Genomic DNA, 6,766 nt, shown 5'->3' on the forward strand with positions numbered 1-6,766 from the left:
ATCCTACTTCAAGTCCATTCTTGGACACAGGTTATACAGTCATGAAGGTCAGAAACGTTTCTCTCTATGCTGTGCAGCATATCAATTCAAGGACTCAAACAGTGCTTGACATCAGTAAATATCAATCAAAACCATATCTCAACTTCCATAATTCCCACAGTCAATTTTCTCTGTTTATACACAATGAGAACTTCAAATCTTTTCCATTATCTTCAAAACCAAGATTTCTCTCCTCAACCCAATAACTGTCAGTAGATAGCATTGCTTCTTACTTCATATGGAATTAAAAAGATATTAGAATTAAAATCCTAATGGTTCCCATAATCAAATATATCTAAACTTCTATCCATATCGACCACTCCTTTCCTTTTCCTGAAAACAACATAGGTGTTTCTCAAGTAGTTTCAGTGCTTCATCTCTTCTCCCATGCTTTGTACCATGTCTCATGCCACCTCCTCAGAACCTGATCTTCATTTATGTTATTCTTTCCAACTAATATCCTGAGCCTCTGTTTCTCCTTTACAACCACAATTTCAGCTGAATAACATAGCCCTCTATGCCACTTGTGCAACATCTTATTTTGGCATTAGTCTCCCTCCAGCACCTATTGTCTGTCTTTTCCCTCAGAAAAATTCAGAAATAACTACTTACACACATGCTCTACAATTCTACACCTTTATTTACTATTCATCCTTCCACATGTGTCCCTCCACTTAAATTGCAATAAGCTCTGGACATAAATGCTAGTGGACATATTTTAGTTTCTTCTCCTGATTTGTAGGTGACTGCTGTGTTGATCTCTCTTTACTAATATAGTCTCTACCCAATCTCTGTAAAATATATTCACTTTTTTTCCTCTGGAAGTTCTAATTATCCTTACACCATACTTAGTTTCTCCTCTTCTGACCCCCTTAGATTTCTTAATGTCTCTTTCCAGGCTTTCTTTTCTTCTCATTCTAAATACTCACTCTGGTCAATGTTCTCATTTCCCACGGCTTTTCTAGTCTTTATGCTGGTCAGTTGTCAAATTGATAGCTCTTCCAAAAGAGATCCTAACTTTAAATGTTTCTTTATCCACCCATTTCTCTCATCATTATGATTCCTATACTAGAATAGGAGCCATCATATTTCAATTGGATTACTAAAAATGTCATACTAATCTCTCTCAAAATGAGCTCCCTCCATATTCTTCCAAATTGGTTTTAACTGCATAGGTAAAATCAATTTATTTTGCTTATTACTATAGAACTGTAATGGATACATAGTATCTATTAATATTGCATAGAAATATAAACATATAAACTCATATTAAGCAAAATAAAAGTATAGGCTTCAGGGTGACCTATTTTTCTTATTTTTATTTTTCTCATATTAGCAATTTGGCCATGGTGAAATTTCTGCTTGCTCAGCATAGCATTTTTAAAAAACTTATAGAAACATATCTTAATGTATGTATTAATCCATTTATGTTGGTTATAACAAAATACCTGAAACTTGGTAATATATAAAGAAATGAAATTTATTTCTTAAAGTCCAATGTCCAGGAAACACATCTGGTGAGGGCCTTCTTCTTGGTGGTGACTCTACAGTGACACAGGATTTCACCTGGTGAAAACAATGGCAAACAAGAAAGCTAAACTTCTCACTCCCTTTCTTTATAAAGCCATCAGAACCATAGCCTTGATAACTCCTTACTTTTTGAGTGGATTAATCCATTCATGAGGGCACTGTCCTCACTATCCAATCTCCTCTCCAAGTCTCCACTTTTCCAATACCATAATTGGATTTCCATTACTGTTACACTGAATATCAAATTCCAGAACATGAACTGTGGGAGAACACATCTGACCCACAGCAGTGTACTTCTAAAAAAATGTAAAACTTTCACAGAATATAGTTCATTTTAACTTAGACCAAGAAAAAAATGTAATTATATTGCAGTTATAATGTTACAAACATAAACTTTATGTTATATTTTCCCAGCAGTCTAATTTGAATCAACCATTTGGTTCTACTTACAGGAGTTATAATTATTTGTAAATAGGATTCCTGAGCATTATTTAACATTTGTGTTATTTGGGTGTGGTCAGATAGACATTGTCTAGTATGTTCTAGACATATAATAGCATAAGTTCTAATATAGATCCATTCTGACAGATGCCCCTCCATTTAATAGTACAGATATATCATTGTAAACACTGTAGTCAGCTGTTGTGTTACTACATTTGCTATCAGTAGCTCAAAATATGTTTCGTATGGGCAATCTGATATTAGAGAAAACTTTTAAATCTTGGAAATAAGTTACAAAACACCCTCAAAACGTCATATATAAAATTAAACATAGCTATATAAAGATTAAATTAATCAGGATGAAAAACACAGTGTCAAAAATCATGATAAAAAAATACATGTGCTGTTCACACATTTGAATAAGGAAACATAGGCTCAGAGGAATAGTTAAAAAAAAAATGGAGGTAAGTTATTAGTTTCAAAACAGAGATTATAAACAATAGGATACAATAGGAACTCAACGTGTTATGTAATATATTTATATTTCCAAATTGTAGAATTTAGTAGATTATATTCCTCATGAAATATTTTTGCATAAATTGATAATATGAATTGACAAATAGCACATCTGTTTTTGTAAGAATGCCCATTCTTGCATTGTAAAAATCTCTACAGAAGTTCACCCTGTTTTGACAACCTTCAAAAAATTTATATCCTGAGAGCTGTTCCAGCAATGAAGAATCCTTTCAGCATGAGGCTGTTATCTCGACTCACACTGCTGATAGCTCTGCTTGCGATGAAAAGCTACTGCTGGGGAAAAAAAATGTAGTGGTCTTGAAGCTTAAATCCCACTGGCAAATAGAAGCCTATTTTGTGAGAAAGCACTGGGAGAAAATATTCCAGGTAATGGGTAGGAAATGTTTTTCTTTCATACAACCACATTTTAAAGAAAGAACATAGAAAGCTATAGTATATTGCCCTTCTTTTGTTGCATCTCTGGATCAAAAATTCTAGATATCTATATTGAATTATATCTTTAATAGACTGGCATTTTACCATTTGATTTTTCTGACAATATGTTTTATTTTGGCTCCTTCTTCTGAGATCCACCCACAAACTATGCAGGACTCCTTGCTGCTTATTAATGCCACACATTCTTATTAAGAGTTCTGGAGGAAGAAAGTGAAAAGAATGTCAAATGATTCATCACCACATTATCAACCAGCTGTCTATCACTTATGTTCAGGGACACTATTTTTATCTTCTAACATTTGAAACTTTTAAAAGACAGCTGAAATTTTATTCCCAAGTGTGTAATAGAATCTAAAAAAATGACTTGTCATGTATTATCACCTATTCCTTCTCTGTGGCCATTTTAATAAACCCATCAATATTTATTGAGCACATATTATCAGCCTATTTCTGACCTAGAAATCATTAGAGACTCATGAGAAACATAACATTGTGTCCCTGATTTAAGGAACTTAAGTCTCATAGTCAGGACAACATTAATCACCAAGCAATAGAAGATCATATATAAATGCTATGCATTAGAATGTTGTCCTGAAATAAATTCATCTAAGAATATAGTAGAGAAAAAGCAACAAAGGCTGTAATAGTAAGTTGAAACAGTCAGTAATGGTGGAAAACCTGCACATGGACTTAAAAAAATGGATATAATTTAAATAAGAATGTATCAGGTGTGGGTATTTTAAGTTGTGAGAACATGAGAGGCCAAGAGGTTAGCATAAACTCAGATAATTAACTACGTTTTGGGTAAATAGCCTGTGCAGGTTCCAAGGAAGTATACAATGAAGAGGCACAGGCCACATGTCTTGACAATGGACATATTGGAAAAAATGTTTTAATATAAAAATGTGTTATAGTTCAGTAAGTAAAATGGACTATAAAATATACCATATGGGAATTAACACAGAGTGGAAAAGAAAAGGAAAACTTCCAGCAGGATAAGACAAAATATATTTTATAGGATGACTATATGTTTCCTCAGAAAATCCTTGGTGTTAGTTCCAGGCAGTAAAGCCAATTGTAAAGGTAGAATGATATGCCAGAGTGTGAATTTATGAAGGGCATTGGTAAGGCAAGACTGGATCTCAGAGCAATATGGATGTTGGAGTAATGGGGCACGCAGTAAAGGGTAAGAGCTAGTGACACGTGGTAAAATTACTAACGTCATTCTAAAGTACTTCAATTTTATTTTTAATAAGATTTAGAGTCTTTGAAAGATTTTAATGAGAAGAGTGATATTTTCATTTTGAAGATGACTACCTCTTCCTTTTTTTTTTTTCTATTATGAGCCTTTTTTGCTCATGCTCTTTTTATGCATGTTCTCAAAGTGCTCATGCTCTTTTTATGCATATTCTCAAAGAGATATGGACATAAAATCAGCATTGTAAAATTATTCCTTGATTATGACTGAGGACCCTGCCAATACACAGTAAGTACTAATAGAACGAGGGATCTTAACCTTTATTTGGAAAGGTAACAACCAATCAGAGAAAATAAATGACATAACGGGAGCATTAAATTGTGTTTAAGATGAGGTAGGATAAAGATAAGACATTGTCCTGTAGATTGTGAAATAAAAGTGTAAAGAATAACATAAAAAGAAGACAGACAAAAGCATTTACAATTATCTCTTTATGACTTTCATAGAATGTGCCCAATTTAGAAGTTCATTATCAAATAAGTCCATTAGCAATTTTATTCCCATAATTCTTTGTTACCCTGTGTATAAACTTTCTTTAAACACCCATTTGGTGAGCATATCTAAATCAATATTGTATTTCCTTTAACCAAAAAAAAAAAAAAAAAAAAACTATCATAAGGAACAATTAGCACTTACTTTAGTACAGGTGTCAGAGCTTCCATGATGTTGACAATGATTTACAGAGCTTAGAAAACTTTTTTTTGAGAGAAAGTTTAGGTTTGCTATCAGTTTAGTTCTGGTATTTCCCTGAAAATATTTTTTATCTGTTTTTCATTAGGTCTGACAATATTTCAGCCCCAAATTTCCATACAATTCTAACGCTATATAAATAGAATTCTGGGGGGAAAGTGATGCAAACCATAAGAAAATCACTGCAACGTGGCACCCCCTTATTCCTTACATTAATTTCCAGAAACTCAAATAGAGCTAGTGAAAAATATAGAGCACGTCTATAGTGCCTCAAGGAAATATAAAGATTTGTCAAAAGAATGCAGCCTTGCAAATAATATGTAAATTAATATTGGCTTTTTTTTTTTTTTTTTTTTGTCTTTTTCGTGACCAGCACTCAGCCAGTGAGGGCACTGGCCATTCCTATATGGGATCCGAACCCGCGGCGGGAGTGTTGCCGCGCTCCCAGCGCAGCACTCTACCAAGTGCGCCATGGGCTTGGCCCAATATTGGCTTTTTACATAGTTTCTTCTTAATATTAGAGACAAGAAGTTGAGTAGAGTGCAAAAGCAGCGATTTCATGTCTGGAAAGCTGAAGAAGGAGAAACAGAACATAGGGCTTTTTGTATGTTATGTTTTCCCTGCAAGATCTAGACTGCCAGCATTGAGCCTCATGGTCAAGTCAGCTGGCTAAACTACAGATGTGCTTTGCTGTGAAATATCTTTACAATTAAGCATAGCACTATATACTAATGTATCTATTGCCATTCCTTCCTTTGCATCAGGAAAACCTTTAGAAAAAATATTTATTGTCTTTACTAATTCAGAGTAATTATAATCTCTTTGGAAAATAAAAGAGCCAAATGAAAAGCTATGTATTTCTATATCTCTATATAAATGCATATTTAGAAATAATACATAATGAATTTAAAAGTATTTTAGGATAGTGATACAATTGCTTTTGTATTATTCTTAAACAATTTTAACAACACAATCATTATTTTTTCACAATTGGTAAAAAAAAAAGTATATTGACAAATACAGTTTTTCAAATATTAAACATTAACTTTTATTTTAAATGACTGACTAAACAAAATGTATATTTTGAATAATTAAGGAACATATTTTAATTGAGAAAGTCAATTGGTATAAAAACTTGCCTGCAAATAAGAAAAATACCTATACTACCTCGTACAGTAAGATGAAATTTTAACTACAACATATACTTAGCATCTATAATTCACGTATCTTAAAGATGACATATAAACCTTTTGTTCTTTGTTTTGTGAAACCAATTCATTCACACTGAGAAAACATTTTCATTCGAGAGTAAACATCTCCCTCTTCTGGAATTTTTATTAAATTCAGGAATCTAAAGATTTTGTTGAAAAGGCTAAACAAATTCAGTTCACCATGTAGATATATGTGAAAACTTCTAAATAGGTTTAAATATACCTTACGATATCTTTGAAATTCTAGTCACTATAGATATTATTTATTTAATATTTTCCCATTACATAGGATTATATGCTTGGTATTAATTATTTAAAGTGAAATATTAAAAATTTTTTAGCAATATTTAGGAATATATATTGATGAGCAATACGTATTTATTTTATTTTTGTATCTAGTATCATCTGCATATATTTTAAATTTTGCTCGCTTTCATGGTCTTTATTGTAGTTTCCTCAAGGTATATTTATTCAGATAAAGCTCACCCATTTCCACAATACTCTTATCTGAAGGCTCAAGTCACACACAAAAAAACAAATATAGAGATAATTTTTTAAATTGCTAGAAAAAAAAATCGAAATACTAAGGAGTTTCTGTCATTTCCTACCCAAAATTTTAAGCACT

Source organism: Cynocephalus volans, chromosome 7, assembly GCF_027409185.1.
Source record: "Cynocephalus volans isolate mCynVol1 chromosome 7, mCynVol1.pri, whole genome shotgun sequence".
Taxonomy (NCBI): Eukaryota; Metazoa; Chordata; class Mammalia; order Dermoptera; family Cynocephalidae; genus Cynocephalus; species Cynocephalus volans.